This window comes from Equus przewalskii, chromosome 27 (genome assembly GCF_037783145.1).
Source record: "Equus przewalskii isolate Varuska chromosome 27, EquPr2, whole genome shotgun sequence".
NCBI lineage: Eukaryota > Metazoa > Chordata > Mammalia > Perissodactyla > Equidae > Equus > Equus przewalskii.
Genome location: NC_091857.1, coordinates 17,906,829 through 17,929,239, shown reverse-complemented (window position 1 = coordinate 17,929,239; position 22,411 = coordinate 17,906,829).

Genomic DNA, 22,411 nt, shown 5'->3' with positions numbered 1-22,411 from the left:
ATACATTGAGAGCTTTAATGAAAAAAAAGAAGACAGAATATCAAAAAACAACTGTATACCACAAGGAAGGATATGGAAAATCCCTAAGAAAAAATCAAAAGTAAATGCTAAGAATCAAAAACACTGTGATAAAAATGAAGAACAACTGATGGGTTCATCAGTACATTGGATATAACAAAAAAAGAATAAGTGTACTTAAAGATAGGTCAAGAGATAGAAGCAACCTAAGTGCCCATCAATGGATGAATGAGAAAAGAAGATGTGGTATATATATATATATATATATATATATATATATATATATATATAATAGAATACTACTCAGCCATAAAAAATGAGAAATCTTACCATTTCCAACAACATGGTTGGACCTTGAGGATGTCATACCAAATGAAATAAGTCAGAGAAAGACAATTACCATATGACTTCACTTATCTGTGGAAGACAAACAAACACATAGATATGGAGAACAGATTAGTGGTTACCAATCTGAGGGGCAAGTGGGGGTGAGTGTGAAAGGGGTAAAGGGCACGTGTGTAAGGTGACAGATGGCAACTAGAATTACGATGGTGAACACGACGCAGTCTATACAAAAGTCGAAATACAATGATGTACACCCAAAATTCATATAATGTAAGATACTATGACCTCTATCAAAAGTTAACTAATTAAAAAAACATAGATCAAGAGAAATCTTCCCAAACTGAAATGCAAAGAGAAAAATGAATGAAAACCAGAAGAGAATATCCAAAAACTGTCAGACATTTAAGCAAATTATAACAAACGCGTAGTAGAATACCAAAAGTAGAAGAAATTAATGCCAGACATCAATCAAAAGTTCAGATATAGCAGAGGTAAAATCAATGAATCACCAAATTACTAATTTGGAAAAGTTTATTGTGCACACATCAAAAAGACATTTTGCAAACCTGGAGCATTCAAATTAAAATACAGAAAGAGGCTTAGGAGTATATTGTTATAAAGGGGTTTATATAGTGAGAAAGCAAAGCCTATTCATGCTTCACAGTGATTGGTTATAATATTAGAATTGTTTTTTTTTTTTTGAAGAATATTAGCCCTGAGCTAACTGCTGCCAATCCTCTTCTTTTTGCCGAGGAGGACTGGCCCTGAGCTAACATCCGTGCCCATCTTCCTCTGTTTTATATGTGGAACGCTTACCACAGCATGGCTTGCCAAGCAGTGCAACGTCCCGCACCTGGGATCCAAACCACCGAACCCTGGGCCGCCGAAGCAGAATGTGTGCACTTAACCATTGAGCCACCCTGCCGGCCCCGTAGAATTTTTTTAATAACAGGGAATTTGTTCATGGTTACATCAAATTAACCTTGGAAAACAGTTCAAGTTTTGTTTATGATTTCCAGAGGCATCAGCAATAAATGACCCGGGTCAAGTTAGTCTTGCAAAATAAGCTGAATTAAGCTTTGTTTGTATGAGTAAACTGGTTTTGTCTGCTCAAGGAATTTTCAAGCCTGGTCTCTCGTTTTGATTTTAACAATTCCTGCCTTTTGGTCATTCTCCTAGCAGACTGGAAGTATAACCAACCAGTAGAGCATTATTCTTGGTTATCACTGATGTAGTCAGGGTGAAGAATCACATAGCTGCTGTTTCCATTAGTTGTGTAGTCACGCCAGAGGGCCATATACTCACCAGCTTCATCATTTATGTGATTATTCATGATTTCATCCAGTTGTCTGATCCTGATGGATACCATTTTGCATGTGAGTGGCTTCCAACAAGCATTTAAAACCCTCGAGAGGAGACAACAGATTAGAGGTGAATATAGTGACTATAAGAGGAATAATAGCCAAGGATTGAAAAAAGTCTCCGGAGCAGAGATTCCCAGATTCCAAGATTTAACCGGTTAAGTAAATCAAATGGGTTTCAGGTTTTTTTTTTAAGTTATTTACATAGGCACAACATGATGTACAAGCAACCATGCATCCTCATGATTACTTAGGACAGAATGAACGTGAGGATGTTTTATTTTAGGAGGCAGTGTTGCAGGTGAGTTCTCACCTAAATTCAGTTTCCATACAATGTAAGTAATCAGATAATTTAATGAGAGTTATTTCCATGGAAAGTAAAGCAAAACAAATGTTAATAGTTTGAGCAAATTATAAATTGAGTTCCTCAGTTTGGAGAGCAGGCAGTTTAGAAGATTTTTAGATGTTGTGTATGATGGCATGAGAGAAAGCAGTGGAAATCTGAGAGATTTTCTTGGTTTGCAGTTTGAACATCTGTGGTGATCTTTCTGATTGGCCACATAGCAACAGGCACAAAGATTGTCCACATATGAGCTGTTGGGGTGATTTCTCTGAAGTTTCTATCAAGTTGTCCAGCTTTAGTTTGCATGGCTTCAGGAAAAGGGCAATTTTAGTTTCATAGTGATTCCTAGTCGAAAGAGTTGGACAAAATTGGACATGTTAATTTGGAGAGTTCTAGCCAAACATTGGAGGAAATTAGAAGAATTCAGGATCCAGTCCAGTTTACAGATAGAAAATAAAACCTTAAAAACAATTAACATCAGTAGAATCTGATATCCACAAAGATGTATTACTGAAACATAATTTTTCTCTTTATAATCATCCACATTTCTATTAAAGTTAACCATAGTAAGACTAATTTGTTTACAAATTAATTCTTGTTTTAATAAGCTTTCCCTGATTATTTACATAAATGCAGCAAGAGTAGTGATTGACCATATAAGTTCTTTTAAATCTGCTTTGCTCAAACTTTTCTTATGGAATCTCAGATTAGACTTTTGAAGTTTCTTTAGACAAAGAAGCCAAGCTAAGTAGTTGTCCACTTGTGCCCTGTTACAAAGAGAACAAATTCTTATTGAGCTTATGTAAATACCTATATGCCCATAAAAAATAAAAATATTTAATAAGAGTTTCAGAATTCTCAAGGGATCAAGTAGGGAGAAAAAGTAACTGCTCCAACCCTCATTTCAAAGATATACTTTACCAAATTTCTGTAAACAATATATAGCTTTGAAGAGAGGAGAAAGTGGAGCTCTTTAAATCTGGAAAGCAAGACATTGAAGAAGCAGCAATGTTTTAAATGAAGTCATAAAAATTATAATCATCTTCATCACTTCATTCAATCTCTGGTAATTAATTCGTCTTTTGCTTGATCTTGAGTTAGCAGCTTTGTGAAGCAATGTTTTCCATTAGAGTTTTAGAAATTCTTACCCAGTTCAATGTTATAATCCTAAATTTATTAGAAACCTACATTTTAGAGCACTTGTCAGGGTCGTTTCCATTAATCTCTTTGAAGATGAATCACTCTGCAACAACAATTTTACAAAAGCTTCAGAGTAAAACAGCAACTGTCTGTAAATGACAAGGCACTTAAAAATGACTGTGGTAAAAGATCTGATGAGAGTTCATTATAATGCAATTGACAAGGGAATTTGGTTATTTCTGTGACACACAGTTGAAAATAATAGCTGGAATTATGACTGTTAACATTATACCGAGACATATCAGATTTTTAGGAATTTCTTACAAATTCTGGAATGCTTATATTAATAACATTTATTTATACAAATATAAATGAAAGAAAATTTATAACATCACTTCTTATTTGATAATGTTTTACATGTAATCTAACATCAAATAAGTCTAATTAGTTTAGCATCTCTCTTTTACAAGGAGAAACAATAAATCTCTCAAGATGTTCCAGAAGCCTTCTGGAAAACCCAAAGTTAGTTTGAGGTCAAAAACACTTCATAAAGAATTTTATTTGAGAATGTTTCTTAAAAACATCAAAAGATTTAAAACACTTGATCAAATAAGATCACAAGTCCCTGTGAAACAATATTTTGTTAAGCAAAGTGACAATCAAAAGATTTCAAAGGCAAATATAGAAAGTTACATAATAGTAAAAAGCGTTAGTTCTTTTAACAGTGAAGACACAAGAGGTTTTTTTTCTGAATAATCAAACACCTAATAAGGACAATGCAGCACAGGAAATAATTTCATAAGACACAGAATCTTTGTTTCCCAGGTAGATTACATTAAAGGTAAAGGAAAAATTTTTGTTAACAATTTCTTAACAAGAGTAGATAAATAATCTAAAAACTTTTGTGATTTTAACAGAGAGAAAATCAAATTCTAATTTTGCACCAGTAGACTTCTGATATTAAAACTCTTTTTCTCTTTTTAACTTAAATAAATCCATTCCAATCTTAGCTTGACCAGACATAAAGTTCCTTTTTCAAGATTCCTTTTCCACTAACATTCTGCAACTTTCTCTATCCACTCAGCATTGTCCTATCTTTTTCCTTTCTGATTCTGAAACAATCACTTAATTTAGGACAAAATTACTTTCCTTTTTCCCTTCCAAAAACACCTTCATATCCTTCATAGGTTTCCTTATCCAAAAAACACATTCTATTTTCCTACCTGTTTTCCGTATACAATATTTTCTTTCATCTTTGCTATTTCTAGTAGGTTTCTTAAACATATTGATTATAAATTTTGACTGTAAGTAATCTTTGCTTTCTAGTGAAAACTAGGAACCAGACAATTATGAATTATCATATATTAGCATCCATTGATAGATTAACAAATTTACAAATACATTTCATAATTTCTAGTAGCATATTCTTCATTATAGTAAATTTTTCAGTGTGGCACAAAACATGGTTACTCATGAACCAAATACACTTTGTCCCTCTGTAAAAAATTAAAAAGCCAAAAGTAGATAAATTTATGTTTTATATTCGAGGTTTACCTTATTTGGAAATGATTTAAATATTCAAAGAATATCTATTATTTGGTTTGATTTATTAGAAACTTTGATTTTATTTACGTGTATTTAAAACATTTGTTTTTAGCAATTATTTACTTAACAATCTAAAAATTTTGTTTTTAACAGTTTAACAATTTTTAACAATTAATTTTTTAACCATTAATTTTTAACAATTGTTTTTGACAATTTAATTTTTAACAATTAATTTTAACAATTATTTTTAACAATTTAACAATTATACTTGTATTAGGCATTTAACACCTAACTATCATCTTTGGTTATTTTTCTTGTTGACAAATTTTGTAACATACAGATAGCATGAGCTTATTTGATTAGTAAACCAAGGTAGAAAAGATTGTATATTTGTATTATATTTAATATTGACAATTCTGAAGATATATCTGTTTTTATTAAACCAAAAGACTTAAATTCACTTTTATTACCAAAGATTACTGCAGATCATGTGAACTTGAGAATCACTTGAGTTATTTTCTATATACCCGAGTTATAGGAATACTTAATTTATTGAAGCATTTATTTTCCTTTAAGCCAACTAAATAGAGCTCATCATAAATACCACATATACATAATATACCACAGATAGACACAAACAGAGATCTTACAACTTTTGCTTAAAAAAATTAGCCATGTCTCAAGTACAAATCTCAAAAGCATAGTTACATCCAAATTGTATTTCTGGCAGATGAACTAAGTTAAGTTTCCCTGCTCAGACAGTCAGTTTTTTACTAAAAACTTCTCATTTGCATGCTGTAAGGATCTGCTTAGAGCTATTTTTGGAATCAATTTTCTAATAGAAACTTCTGAATACCAATCACGAATGCATTCCATTATCTCTCAGAGTTTTGGAACCTCTGTTTTAAGAGTACACATTAAGGTGGACTTATCTAAGTCAAACATTCCCCAAAGAGGCTGCTACAATTCTAAAAGTTCACCAATTTTTCATGAAGGCACAAGATCCCAGTCTATAGACTTAATTAATAGAAAGAACTAATATGTGATTCTTTGGTCTGAGTGTATCAACAGTGGTAAATGAGAAACACTATACTAGTTGGTTATACTCTCAGTCTGCTAGGAGAATGACCAAAAGAGGGAGTTGTTAAAATCAACAGTAAACAAAGACCAACCTTGAAAATTCCCTGAGCAGACAAAATCAGTTTAGTCATACAAACAAAGCTTAATTTAGCTTGTTTTGCAAGACTAACTTGACCTGGGTTATTTCTTGCTTATGACTCTGGAAATCATAAACAAAACTTGAACTGTTTCCCAAGGTTGATATGAGGCAAGCATGGACGAATTCTCTATTATTTAAGAAAAATCTAATATTATAACCAATCACTGTGAAGAATAAACAGTCTTTGCTTTCTTACTATATAAGCTGCTTTATAACAAAATACTCCTAAGCCTCATTCCATGTTTTGGTTTGAGTGATCTTGGCTTGTAAACTGTCTTTTTGACATGTGCACAATAAAGTTTTACTATTTACTAATTTGGTGATTCATTGATCTTACTTCTGTTATTTCTGAACTTTTGACACACCAAACCAAAGAGCCAAGAAGATCTAAGAACAAGAAGGATAAATGCTAAAAATACTCAAACTAACCAAAAGAAAAACAACAAAAAACTACACTTAAGCATATCATATTAACACTACAGGAATCCAAAAGCAAAGCGAAAATTTTGAAAGAAACTGGAGAAAAAATAACATCTTACCTATAGAGCAACAAGGATAAAATTTGGGAGACTTCTTGACAGAAACTGCAGAAAAGAGGAGAGTGTATAGAAACATTTACAGTGTTGAAAAAAAAAAAGCCCACCAACCCAGAATTTTCTATCCAGCAAAATGATTTTTCAAATGTGAAGTAGAAAACAGAATTTCTCAAACAGAAATTGAAGGAACTTCTGCCAAGTAGACTTACCCTGTAAAAAATGTTAAAAGAAGTTTTTCAGAGAGAAGAATTATATAGGTCAAAAACACAGATCTATCTAAAGAAAGAGTGTCAGAAAAGAAACAATGATGGTTAAAATAAGATCCTTTTGGGGTTGGCCTGGTGGTGTAGTGGTTAAGTTCACATGCTGCTCTTCAGTGGCCCAGGGTCTTTGGATTCAGCTCCTGGGTGTGGGCCTACACACCACTCATCAAGCCATGCTGTGGTCGCATCCCACATACAAAAAATACAGGAAGATTAGCAAAGACGTGAGCTCAGCAACAATCTTCCTCAAGCAAAAAGTTGAAGCCTGGCAACAGATGTTAGCTCAGGGCCAATTTTCCTCAGCCCCCAAAAAAGAAAACTCTTTCTTTTTCTTGATTTTAGTTGATTTAATAGATAATTAGAATGTGATAAACAATGTGAGGGAGGAATTACTGAATTTGGACTTATTTGAAAGTGGTCTTAGATTAGTTTCAAATAAGTCTTTTTTTAAAAGATTGGCACCTGAGCTAACAACTGTTGCAAATCTTCTTCTTCTTTTTTTTTTTTTCCCTGCTTTATCTCCCCAAAACCCCCTGTACACAGTTGTATATCTTAGTTGCAGGTCCTTCTAGTTGTGGTATGTGGGACGCCGTCTCAACGTGGCCTGATGAGCGGTGCCATGTCCACGCCCAGGATCTGAACCCTGGGCCGCCACAGCGGAGCGTGTGAACTTAACCACTCAGCCACGGAGCCAGCCCCTCAAATAAGTCTTGCAAACACTAAAGCAATCTGTAAAAAAATTAAAAATCAAGGATAATTCATATGCTGTACTTGATAAAGTTGCTAACCATAGAGTTATAGCTTAAGATTTCTGATGCTGCTATGTGTGTTCTGAAATTTAAGAATTAAACAAATTGTGATGAATGGTGGAGCCGAATTTCTCAGTTTTGGAATAGGAATTTCCAGAAGAGGAAGTGATGGTGATCTATGTGATAATGCATAAGAGTTGGAGATAGCAGTTAGAATTCATATTTAGCTTAATATAGATACAGGTGATTGTATAAAGAAATATGTATAGATATGTGTGCATATCCACAGGTCGGTATACACACACATATTTATTTTCTTCATCAGCTAAGAGAGCATAAAAGAAATTACACCCCAGTAGCAAAGAGCACACCTAGCACCCAGATCTTGGTTTCTAATACCATTTTCTAATAAAATGAGCTAATTCTCCTTGGAGAATTGTCTGAATCTAAGACTGGGGCAGGAAACACAAAACCTGGTCCTGGAGCATCTTGTAGTGCCAGAACATAAGAAAGCGCTCAAAAAAAAAAAAAAAAAAGCAAAACTCCCACATTGATGAGGATATGAGGATATGTCAAATGGCAATGGAGCCAACTCACAGGGCTTCAAATGGTCAAAGGCAGAACAATTTGAGAAACAAAATAAAGTAGTACTCAATTATAACTCAAACTATACAATAAATAGACATGAGTCCATACAGATACACATAGATGGTCAAATAACTTCATAAATGGAAGAGACAAATCTCTCATGCAAGATTCCAAATAATTTACATACTTTCTCCACTCTTGAGAGAAAGAATGGCTCTCCATATAAGTATGGGCTGTGCGTAATAACTTCCTCCCAAAGTGTAGGAATGGAGAGAGAAAAGAATAATTCTAAAGTAGAGAAACTTGACAAATGCTATTTCATCTAGGTGATCAAACTCTATATCAACAGTTATAAAGCTTGTTAATACTATGTACCCTTTGTATGATGTGATAAAAATAGCAATTTACAGCTATGATTTTCCTCCCAAAATCTAGAACCCCAGTGTAGTTATGAGGAAAATGTCAGACACATTCCAATAGAGCTGTATCTTACAGTGTCCCTGACCAGTACCACTCAAAACAGTACTCGCCAAAAGATGATCAAATCACGGCAAGTCTGAGAAGCTGTCACAGCCAAGAGGAGCCTGAGGTGATATGACAACTGAATATAGCGTGGTCTCTTGGATGAATTATGGAACAGAATGAAGATATCAGGTAAAAACTAAAGACGTCTGATAAACCCAGAACTTCAGTTAATAATAACTTATCAATATCTAATTACTAACTGTGACAAACATACTATTCTAATGTAAGATGGTAACAATAGGAAAAACTATATATGGAGTGGCGAGGTATAGGAAAATTCTCTCTACTATCATCTCATTTGTTTGTATAATTCTAAAATTGTCCTAAAACATAAAGTCTATTAAAAATAATGTAGAAAATAGGTATACATGCTAAAGTTGTTGTTAGGAAATTTGTATACTTGTCGTATTAGTCAGGATTCTCCAGCGAAGCAGAACTGATAGGATATAGATAGATATGTGTAAGAGTGGATTTATTATAGGAATTGGATCGTGTGGTTATGGCAGCTGAGAAGTCCCACGATCTACTGTCTACAAGCTGGAGACCCAAGAAATCTGATGGTACAATTCAGTTGGAGTCCAAAGGCCTGAGAATGAGGAGTTTGGGGGTGTGATGGTATAAGTCCAAGTCTGAGTCGGAACATCTGAGACCCAGGAGTGCCTGTGTATAAGGGCAGGAGAAGATGGATGTCCCAGGTCAAGCAGAAAGAAAGAAGTTGCCCTTCCTTCACCTTTTTGTTCTATTCTGGCTCTCAATGGGTTGGATGATGCCCGCCTGCATGGGTAAGGGTGATCTTTTTTACTCAGTCTACAAATATAAATGCTAATCTCTTCTGGAAACACACCCAGAAATAATGTTTGCCAGCTATCTGGACATCCCTTAGTTCAGTCAAGTTGATGGATAAAATTAACCACCATACTTGTGGACAAGAAAGAAAGATTATAATAAAAATAATAGAATGTTTTTTGATAGAAAAATGTTAGATGAGTAAATATTGAGAGTAGAAAAATTACAGGAGACTTTTTTTCTTTAATACTGTTGTCACCTTCATTTTCCAATTAAAATTATGCATAAAAATAGAATTTCTAATAAAGAGTAATGAAATTATCTAATGGGATGCTATAATGGAGTGTTCATAAGTAGCAGACAGACATAGATGCTTTTCCAGAACCGTATTTATTAAAGCATATTGGAATCAGTAGGACTGAAACCTTCATATTTTCTATAAAAATAACACATTTGGTCCAGGATTTGTGACACCCAGAACATGGACCACCTGTCATTACATTAACTAAAAGAGTCAAATGGTCTGCATATTTGATGTATCTACACTCAGTCATAGTTGCTGGATAATAAATAATTTGAAACAAAAGTTAAAGTAGAAACATTGAATTAGAGTAAAGAATAGTTCCATTTTTAAATACCATTTGCCTCTATATTCAAATATTTCAGAAAGTGATAGATGTTATTCCATATAATAATCATGCTTCTCTAATTCACTATGCACATGTAGATTCATTCAAATATATTGAAAAGAGAATTCCAATTTTATCCCATTGTTTTGAGGAATGAAGATAATTCTCATATGCAAATATTCCATGAACAATTACAAGTTCATTTCAGCACGATGAACTTGCCTCTTTAAAAAGCCTATTGCAAATTGGTCTTTTGAATCTCCATTTAATTATTAACAGGCTTTTAAAATAACTGTATTTTCTCTTTGTGTTTAAAAGAAAGTGAAAATGCCTCACTTTTTCTCGAATTCTCATAGGTATTTCTTTGGAGGAGAATAGGCTTTGCTAGAGACCATGACCCCACTGTGAGGCTGTTTAAAGATATTCAGAATAGATAAAATTATGATTGTGTATAATAGGTCTGGCTTTAGTTATTTCAAAACAGTTATTTCCGTCACATATAACAGTGGGAAGAGAGATACAAAAGTGATGAGTTATGAACCTGATTTAAATTACTGTTCTTATTGCTACTATTTTTTATAAAAGGAAAAAAACCAGTAGCTCAATTAAAGAGAATGTTTTTAAATTCTGTAACTCTTTTCCATTGCATTTTACATAGAGAAATAAAATTTATACATTAATGACTGAAGAAAATCCAAAATGCTAATGTAGCTAATTTTTTCAAGATATGTTTTTACAGTGTCCTTTAAAGAAACAAAGTTGTATCTGAATTCCTTTCATCTTATGGGGTGGGGGAACAGAGGTTTGGGATGGAAACGATTGACTGGAGAACTTGGGGTTGAGAATAATTCCTAGGTGGGACAGCGAGACTTATCTGAATTATATTCCTAATTAGGACAATTAACTCCATCTAAATACAAGGTAACAAGGTAGAAATTGTATATACTAGACTTGAGCAAGAAAGTTCCGATGAAATGTATGCATCTCGAGTCTGAGTCATTTCTCAGAGCTACTGAGGGTTCAATGTATCTCAATGTTAAGTGAAAGACAGCTCTTAAAGGCTCCTAAATAATCAAAACAGAACCTGTGGATATTTAACTGTTCCCCTGCTAATCTAATGTATCCTGTTCTCTGCTTAGGATCTGTGGAACCTTGGAAAATCTATAAACTCAAGCCTTAGGCTTGGAATAATTAAAATTTAAATGTGATCTTTTGATGCAGGTAAGACCAGAGACACTGCAGCCTCTGATGAAATATCCCCTCCTCTGTACCTGTTTGGGCACTTTTCTGTGGGAACAAGAAACTGAAATTATAACAAAAAAGGTTATTATTAAACATTTAAAATTGCAAAAAATTTAGAGCTAACATTTTATGGTTTAAATTATATTCTCATGTGCTGCTCATATTACAGGCTAGTATTACAACTTATTTGACCAAGAAAGCTGAGCACAATTCTAGTTGATAAAGGAAGTAAGGCCTAAGTTAACTTGGGCTTTTCAATATTTTGCCCTGTACTGTCTGTTGTAAAGTTTTCTAGGGAGCAGCATTAAGAGGTATTAATATAGGCTCAAAAGGACCTGAAAATACCACATCCTGGGTACCATGTTGTTACCTTAGGAGCAGGGACAAAAGTTAAGGAAATGGAACCATGACTAAACATTCATTCAGATTTATTATCTTGACTCTATTTTCTCAAGAAGGATTTGACATCTATAATCTTATATCTGTGAATGCAGAAGATCTTCTCTTTCTTTCTTCCTTCCTTCTTTTTCCATTACTTTTATACATGAACAATTTTTTAGGGTATATAATTTTGTCGTATATGTCTCCCACCCCTACCATGATGGAACTCTTTATGCAAAGTAGAGAATTGAGCTTTTGCAGACATTTGTCATATATATTTTCAGTAAGTGCCTCAGAGAGTATCTTTCCTCTACCCTTGCCTATCTAAGAATGTGACTTTCAGTTTTATATAGCTCTGATTTATTTCCTTTAAATTATTTTCATCAGTGGAATTGATGTTTCAAAAAATGTTCTCCTGTTAACCAAATTTCCCTGAAAGATTGTACTGAATCACAAATGAAACTATTTACTGCAACCTTCATTAACCCAAGAAAGTAAAAATTCAGTAAGTTAGTTGGAAAAATACGTTTTAATGAAATATTTTTATTGCTGGTGAGGATAAACAGTGAGTTGCATTTTAATTCATGATTTGTATTTCTTCTTTTGTGAGGTTCCTCGGTCCATTTCTGGATTGACGTCAGCCATATATATTTTCTTGTCATAATGGCCTGCTGCTGGTTTTTTAGGAAGAAAGGTGGTAGTTTTTCCAAAGCTATGTCTTAAAGTAATTTTATGTATAAGTGGACAAAGTTTGTGGCTTTCCACATAGGATTAGCAAAATCCTGTGCTAAAATTTGGTCAATAAGTGATAAATGTAATTTGCTATATATAAATGTTTACCTTATCTAGGCCTTATTTTATGAGAACCTAGACATAAAACACCTTTATAAGCAATAGTAAGGGTGGATTTGTCCAGTCTAAACCCCCTTTACGTCTGCCCCCTAGCTGTTATGAGAGTTGACTGGTAATGGCTCAGAACAGTGACATATCTTCAGAGAATTGCCCTTGACTGATGGAAGCCACCTCACTAGGAAACTTAACAACACCATCCCTCCCTCAGGGAATGGCCTTCAGTCCACGATTAACAATATGGGGATTCAAAGCCTCCATCCCCTGACCTAAAGGAGGAGCATTCTTGTGGGATGATGCATAGTCCAGAGTCCTCTCCCCGTGGGTCTTTACTCTTCTTTTTCCTTTCCCTATCCTGCTTCAATTGTTTTCCTGAAGAGCACTTCCCCCCAAATTAAGGTATTCCTTGACCCCTGTCTCAGGCTCTGATCCTAGTAGATCTATCCTAAGTGTCCAGCTCACTTTATATTTTCAAGGAAAGCTTTGAGGCACTTAGAGAGTGTTATTAACAGCGTTAAAAGATATTTTTCAAAAAAAGAGTAAAACCACAGCTTTCATACTGATGTAAAATTGAAACTGCATTAGAGATTTTACTAACTGAGCAAAGGATCAAACCGATGATGTGACTGACTCGAAAGGGAATTCAAAGACACACATGTATAGATCAGGAATGTTGAAGCGAACATGTAAATAAGGGGGAAAGATTCTTTTTCTCTATGGGGAAAGAAGTTTGTTAATTTAAAATCTACTGGTCATAACAGAATTTGAATGTCCATAGGAATCATTTTGCTTGGTTGTCAGTTACCTTCGACTAGACAGTTATAAAATAGATCCAAAGCAACGGGAGACTACATCAGACAACCTGGAGGGATGTCCTCTAGACATTGATAAATTTATTTATTCTGTATTCATAGCTAATACTCTTATTCCTGATGCATTATTCTGTTCTTCCATTTTCTCTTTGGTTTTCTTCAGTAAGTTGCAGGGAGGTGTCCCATATCAAGAAAAAGCTTATCATCATCCGGCTAGACATCTGTCTAAGAGTAAAGTTGTATTGGAGAGAGTTGGTTTGTATATAAATATAGTACAGACTTCATTTGAATAGACGTTAAAGGACTTGACTATGAGTTTCTTGATGAATAGTTTTACACAGTTAAGTAATCGCAATACTTGTATAGTAACCAGAGTGCAATGTCATCAATAACATTTAATAAAATGAATTGAATTTGGAGAAGATGAGGGCATTCAATGAAATAATAGGTGCAGTATGATTATTCTGCCCGCTCTAGTTTCACCTTGGCGATTTTCATTGCGCTCATGACTTTTAGTGAGTTTATCTGATTACAAACAATTCTCTTTCAATGTGCTATAAATTCCTCCATGGCAGGGGCTTGACTTATTCATCACAATACCCCCAATAACTAGTATTGAGTCTGGTACAAAAGACTTTCAATATATTTACTGTACTTTTTAAACTGTGAGTGAAAAAGACCAATGTAGGATGCTTGAAACTTTGCCTGTTCGGAAATTCTACACAGGAATGGATGGGCCTAGATTTAAACTGCACATTAAATATTAATAACTGCCCTTTTGTATTCCTGCCCTTTTATACTCAGAGAAGGATTTTAAATGTGATCTCTCTCTCTCTCACACACACACACATACACACACACACTGGCAAGCACACATTCAGTCCTGTTGATATCTATCCTTGATACTTAACGTAATAGTCAAAACAGAGAAACATTTTTACATTGTTCTGAAAATGTCAATAATATTTGTGTCACAACATACAAAGAACTTTTATTGTCTTCCGGATGCTAAAATGCAAATATGGAAGTACTTTATTCCAAAGAGAAAACTAGCTTTATAATGCATAAAAGATAAAGTTATATATTACATCTGTGGAAATGTAATAATAAATGTGACAAACACTATTAATTACCCTCATACAAATATTTGCTCAATTTGTTTTATGTAATACTTGGTAACTTTAGATTAAATAAATGCAAATATTTGGGGAATTTTTGACATTTCTTCATAAATTTCAAATTAAATTATGTTTAAATTTACTTCTACCCCCAAAAGTGAATAAATTGCTCAACCCTGGATATCTAATTATATCAAATGTCCCAGTGATATTTCTGTGTTACAGAATTATTGTTTTTTTAATTTTTCTTAAATGTTAATATTATTTTATGAAGACAACTTACATACAGTATATTTAATCCATTTTTTTAAAGTTCTGCAAGTATTGGTAAATGCAGATAGTCCTGTAACCACTACCACAATCAAAATAAAGAAGAGCTCATCAACCCAACAGATTCCTCTGGGCTCCTTTGTAGTCACTACTTAGCCCCTTGAACGTTCATGAGAATATGAAGGAATAGAACCATTACACATTTCCTCCCAGAAATTCTACTCCTAGGAAAATACCCAAGGGAATTGAAAACATATGTTGAAACAAAAATGTCATGAATTTTTGACATCATCTTTTGGACATGAATGTTCTTAATAGTATTATATTTAAGAGCCAAAGAGTAAAAACAATCCAAATGACTATCAAGGGATGAATGGACAAACAAAATGTGATCTATCCGTACCATGGAGTATTATTCAGCCATAAAAGGGAATGTAGTAGTGATATATGTTACAAATTGGATGAAACTTGAAAACATTATGCTAAATGAAAGAAGCTAGACCAAAGGAAAAAACAAGCCACATATTGTGTGATTTAATTTATATAAAATGTCTGAAATAGAAAAATCCTTAGGAGCAGAAGGTAAATTAGTGGTTGCCAGTGGCTAGGTGGAGGGAAGATTGTGGAAGGACTGCTGATATGTCATTTTTTTAAGGCATGATAAAAATATTCTGGAGGGACCAGCCCTGTGGCAGAGTTTTTAAATTCATGAGCTCTGCCTCAGTGTCCTAGAGTTTCGCTGATTTGGATCCTGGACGCAGACCTAGCACCATTCGTCAGGCCATGCTTGGACAGCGTCCCACATAGCAGAACTAGAAGGCCATACAGCTAGAATATACAACTACACACTGGTGGGCTTTGGGGAGAAGAAGAAGAAGGAGAAGGAGAAGCAGAAGGAAAAGGAGAAGCAGAAGGAGAAGAAGAAGAAGAAAGATTGGCAACAGATGTTAGCTCAGGGCAAATCTTTAAAAAAAGTTCTGGAATTAGTAACAATGGTTGCACGACCTTGTGAGTATATTGAAACTACTGAACTGCACACTTTAAGAAGTGAATTGTGTGGTTTTGTGAATTATATCACAATGAAGAAAAACAACCATAGAGACTGGAAAAAGATTAATGTTTGCAGGGTTTTGAAACCAAAGAGGATAATGAAGGGGATGTTTTAGGGTAAAGGGAGTGTTCTCTATAATGTTGGGGTGGTAAATACATGACTATATGCATTCATCAAAAATTCATAGAGCTGTGCATCAAAAATAGTGAATTTAATGTTTACAAACAACAACAAAATCAACTAGGAGCTTGGGAGATCCTAGAAAGGGGTGTATATTGTGACAAATGAATCTAATTATATTACAAATGCATGACATAACCACACTGAAAGGGTTCAAGAGGAAAAAAAGGATCTTGCTTAAATAATGTTGGAAAAATTTGTTTTAGCTGGAATCTGTAAGGCTAAAGGCAAAACAAACCGTACATAATAAACACTGTACTCAAGTTGGTAAATTTGTTTCTTGCTGGCAGTTTTAGCATTCTGAAATTGCTTACAATGTATATTTCATTGAACAAATATGTAAATTTATGGTTTATGATGGGAGCCTAGCTTCTCACTTTTGGAAATAGAAGTTGCAGATAAGCAAGAAAGGAAGGCTAGAATAAACTGTTAGGTTAGAATCGGAGACAGTATGAGTTCATGTTTAGCTTAATATAAGTGCACATGAATACAGAAACAGTTATAGATATGCATGTATACATGCGTCAGTCTACATAAATGTGTTATCTAACTCTGTCTGCTGAAAGAGCCTTAAATCAATGACATGCCAGTAACCAAAGGCACCCCCATGCCCAGATCTTGGTACTAAATGCTATTCTCTAATTAATAGGACCAGGGCTTCAGTGAGAAATTGCTGGTTCTACAGCAGAGACAGGGGAAATATAAGAGAGATCTGGACCATCTTGCAGAACCAGAATTTGAGAAAGTACCCAAAAGCAGAAGGATGAGAATATGTCAATGGACACAAGAGTCAACCTAAAATAGGTCCCAGTGGCCAAATCTGGAAGAATTTGAGCAAAAAAACAATATTATTAGATTATATGTCTAAATACACACTGATATAAATAAATAATTAAATAAATAAATATTAAGGAGGAAACAAGTCTTTCTTTCAAGTCAGTTCCAAATAATTCCTGTAGGTAATCTTTCTCCAGAAGGAGCTTAATGTCTGTCCCTTTCATGAGTGGTCTAAACTTAGTGACTCACTTCCAAATCATAAGAGTATAGAAAAGGCACAACAGTAACTCTAAAGAGAAACCTGGAGAGACCTTGCAAACACTACTTGAACCAAATGATTAAAGTTAACATCACCAGTGATGACAAATGGATATTCTGTAATTCCTAATATGATATGATGAGAAATTCACTTCACCTCTGTGGAATTCTTTTCAAAAAACCCATAACTGCATTCTCATCATGAGGAAAACATGAAACAAACCCAAACTGAGGGACATGCTACAAAATATTCGATAATGATTCGTTAAAATTGCCAAGGTCATAAAAAGTAAGAAAAGCCAGGCGCTGGCCCAGTGGCACAGCGGTTAAGTTCCTACATTCCACTTGCTTGTTCGCCCATTCAGATTCCATGTGCAGACATGGCACCACTAGGCAAAAGGCCATGCCATTGTAGGCATCCCACGTATAAAGTAGAGGAAGATGGGTGCGGACGTTAGCTCAGGGCCAGTCTTCTTCAGCAAAAGGAGGAAGCTTGGCAGAAGTTATATCAGGGCTAATCTTCCTCAAAAAAAAAAAAAAAGTAAGGAAAGTTAGAGAAACTATCACACATTGGAGGAGACAAAAGAGAAATGACAACTAAATGCAATGTGGTATTCTGCATTGTATTTTAGAGCAGAAAGATGGCATTAATGCAAAAACTGGTGAAATCTGAATAGTTTGGAGTTTAATTCATAAAAAAAGTGTCATTCAAAATAGGAATTTAGACTGAGCATGGTGCCTTGCCTTTAAAAAGTGTACAGAAAGACAATACTTTTATTCCAAAAAATATTTTTGTTAAAGTGGTTAATTCTCCCATAATTTCAGTAATTTCCCAGAGAAAAAAAGGTAATCATAGGTGTTGTCAAATCTATTATTTTCTTGAGATGTAAATCTTTAGCAGTAATTAAAACAGAGGAAACTTATGAAGCTAAATAAAACTTTTGAAGAAATGCAGAAAAATGTGATTTTTAAGAAATTCACTTGAAAATAATTAGCAAATTATCTAGAATTTATTTATTTGTTTATTTGTTTATTTGCTTGTTTATTAAAACCTGTGCTTTGTTCCTGTCTAAAAGACTTGAAATTCCAAAGAAGTATGTTTTCTATAAATGCATTTTACAGCCTAGATCAATTTTAGTTATAATTTTTAAGTGAGAATTAATGCTCATGTCTTATCACAGTTAACAGTACAATATGAACGTTGTAGCATTGAAAAATCCTGTAGAATTAAAGAGTTTTGCATTATACTAAAATGAGCAGAATTGCAAAATGACGGTAAATGGTAAATAATAACAATAGTACAATGTTGTACACACATAATTTAATTTTTTGTAAAGGTGTTAAATTGTTTCTCACCTATCCATATATATTCATTTAGCTATGACTGCTCAGTGTAACAGAGGATTCGGGTTTTTTTTGAATGAAACCAACACTCTCAGTTTTAAGTCCATAGTAGAAGATTATGGCTGGTTAATTTCATTTCTTTCAGTATTATGAAGAGTAATTATGGAATTCAATATGTTGAACTCAATATTAATATTACCACCTAAGGTGGAAGTTATCACCACTGTTGACAGAGGTTTTAACATAGAGGTTTAACCTTTAGCTGAATGTCCTAGGCAAGAAGCTATTGGATAACTATGTGTAAATATTGTCTGAAAAGTAAAATAAAAGAAAGTTGAGGCTATACAAAGGAAGGTAAAGTTGATGCAAACGTGACAAGTTCACAATGTCTTCTTGCTTCTCTTAATATAGATCAGGCTAATCACTCTCCCATTTTGACTGTCCATGTCAATCAAAGCACTCTTAAGGTCCTCAATTCTCACTTCTTTCTCTGTTTACATTATTGTTATTGTTTTGGCTTGTTTGTTTATAATCCAAGGATTGTATAATCAAATTTAGAATTAACAAATAGCCAGTTCTATTTTAACTTTTACCATGGGATCACTCTGCTTTTATTTTAAAATTTCTATTTATGAAATGGAGAAATAATGAATCATGGCAAATTACACACATAATCAAAGACTCAATCCATACGTCAAATAATTATTCACTACTAATAATTTTAAGATGTTTCTCAAACCATTAAAATAAATTAAGGGTAGCTTTATAGAGAACGAATTTTGTTTTCAAAATTGCACCATTTTCAAGGATTGTAGAATAATCAAACATTAAAACTCTACTTCATGATTGAATAGGATGTACTAGTCACAATTAAGTGTAGGGTCTTTTTGATGAAGTAACTTCTGACAAATATTATAAATGCATTGTATTATCTTCTGCTTCCAGCCTCTATATTTTTTTCCATTGCCCACTAGTTATTATTATACTTGTCAAAGCAACTAATTTCACTGCTTTTATCCTTAGAACAACAGGGAAGGGAAAGATCAAATACATCTATGTGCTAGTGAAGTCCTTTAGAGAGTGTATTCTATTTAATAATTTGCTCTTTTATATATACATATATATGTATACATGTACAAAAATATAATCATATACTCTCACCTTGTTTTTAATATCATTTGTTATTTATAATTTAGAAAAATTAATAAACATATTCTGTATTTTCCATAACCAAAAGAACCATCAAACTTTTCCTAAATAGACAGTTCTTCATACCTTATATCATATTCATTTTTCACATATGGCTATGATGTATTAACTAATCTCACACTTAATAATCAATAATTCGTCAATTTTTATTCTAATAAAACCACTAGTTTTAATTCATTTTTCTTTTTTATTTTTGTGAAATTAAATTTTAATTTTCTTTATAAAATTTCTAAAAATTTTCTTTTCAAGCATACAAAATCCCTGGGAATTTACCATTTTTGCTTTGTCTCTGGGGTAATAAAGAGATACATGCCCAAATTAAATTTTTCCTCAGTTTTCCTTTTGAGTGAACTACTTACAAAAAAAGTGATGCTCATTCAAATACCAACAAAAATAATACCAACATACACAAAACCAAATATGTACAGCATTTATTTTTACAATATATACTTATTCTCCATGGTTTTCTCTTTGGAATTTAATCATTCAGCATCATCTATTGAGGAGCTACTAGTATGTTAGGCAGTTTGGGAGATGCATTATCCCGGGAGCATGTACCATATAAGATTATATGGAATTGGGATGAAAGTTAAGAGGATCGTGAGAGCAACAGAAAGAGTAGTGTAAACCATGGTACAGAGGGCATATTCAGAAAACAAAGTAATTCAATTTAAAACAAAAAAGAAACAAAAGAATGGGAGAGGTGAATGATTAAGATTAAGAGTAGGTTGATATTAGCAAGAAAAGCATAGTGAATTGAACAGAATTTTACTTCTCTTTCCTCTTGTATCCACATTAAATGATAATAATGACATTAAAAGCATAAATCCATAAGGTCTACCATATTGCAAAGAGGAGAGAAACCCAATTTTTTGGAAACTAGAAAAATAAATGGATGTTTCAAGTGACTTCATGGAGTAGAAAAAGCTGAAACAATGTCCCAGCACAGAAAATGGACAAGCCAACAACAGCAACCTGAATTGGCCTCATAGCCCCACAAAAATACTTGGCATTCTGAATTTACAAGTGCTGACTGGCTTTAAACACAAATAAATTACGTGAAAGAAGAATTTCATTGATAGTATTCTTCTCTTACTGCTCAGCCAGAAAACAGCTCCAGCTAAGACCAGATTTGATCTATGGAGAGACTGACCAAAGGGACTCTGGACTCTGAAAAGTTAGAAATTACTGAGGCTTGGATAGTGAACTTTATACAGACTGTGAGATCCCTGGTCCTTTTCCCCTGTATGTGTAATAGAATATCTAAAAATCATAGGAGAATTTTTAAAGTGATACAGTAAAGGATTAGAAAGATGATTATTATGATAATATATGCAATTGATACACAAAAAAACAATGTTTAACCCAACAAACCTAGGAAGAAATTAAAACGTCTCTACAGGAAAAAAAAAAAAGAAGAAAAAGAAGGCACGTTAAGAATTGGGAGTTTTGGTGAAGACATTTTTCCCCAAAGCTCAGTTCTTTTTTCTTTTTCAGGGAAGGATTCTCCCTGAGCTAACATCTGTTACCAATATTCCTCTTTTTTCTCCGTTTTTCCTCTTTTCTCTTTTTTCTCCCTAAAGCCCCGGTGCACGGATGTATAACCTAGTTGTAAGTCCTTCTAGTTCTTCTATGTGAGCCGCCACCACAGCTCGGCAACTGACAGATGGGTGGTGTGGTTCCACAACTGGGGAACGAACTCGGACCACTGAGACCACTGAGGAGGTGGGTGGAGCTTTACCCACTGCACCATCGGGGCTGGCCCAAAGCTCAGTTCTTGAAGCCCTTGTCATTCCTGTATACTCTGGTCAACAGTGACTTCCTCATGAGTTAAAAACATACATTGTCATCTATTGATGGCCTTCTCACTAAAGGTCCAGAGACAAACAAAACTTTTTTAAAAAATCGTTTTAATCATTTTTAAGTGTATAGTTCAGTGATATTAAGTACAGTCATGTTGCCGTGCAACTGTCACCACAATCCATCTCCAGAACTTTTTCTTCTCCCCAAACTGAATCTCTGTACACATTGAACAAAAAACTTCCCACTCTCCCCTCTCCCTAGCCTCAGGCAACCCCATTCTACTTTTTGTCTCCATAAATTTGACTATTTTAAGTACTCATATAAGTAGAATTATGCAATATTTGTCATTTTGTCACAAGTTGATTTCACTTAGTATAATATACTCAGGTTTTGTCTATGTTGTAGCATGTGTCAGAATTCCCTTCCTTTTTTTTAATTAAAGATTGGCACCTGAGCTAACATCTATTGACAATCTTCCTCCTTCTCTCTTTTTTTTCCTTTCTCCCCAAAGTCCCCCAGTACATAGTTGTATATTCTAGTTGTAGGTCCTTCTGACTCTGCTATGTGGGACGCCACCTCAGCATGGCTTGATGAGAGGTTCTAGGTCTGTGCCCAGGATCCAAACCTGTGAAACCCTGGGCCACTGAAGCGGAGTGCACAAATTTAACCACTCGGCCACAGGGCCAGCCTCTGAATTCCCTTCCCTTTTAAAGCTGGTTAATATTCTATCATACGGGTGGACCACATACTGTTCATCCATTCAATCATGACAGACACTTGCTTTGCTTCTACCTTTTGGCCATTGTGAATAGTAATGCTGCTATGATCACGAGTGTACAGATATCTGCTAAGGTTCATGCTTTCAATTCTATTGGGTATATTCCCAGAAGTGGACTTAGTAGAACGTATAATAATTCTATGTTTAAGTTTTTTTGAGGAAATGCCCTACTGTTTGCCACAGTGACTGTACCATTTTACATTCCCACCCACAATGTACAAGGATTCCAATTACTCCACATCCTCACCAAAACTTGTTAATTTCTATTTTGGGTTTTTTTTTCTAATACTCA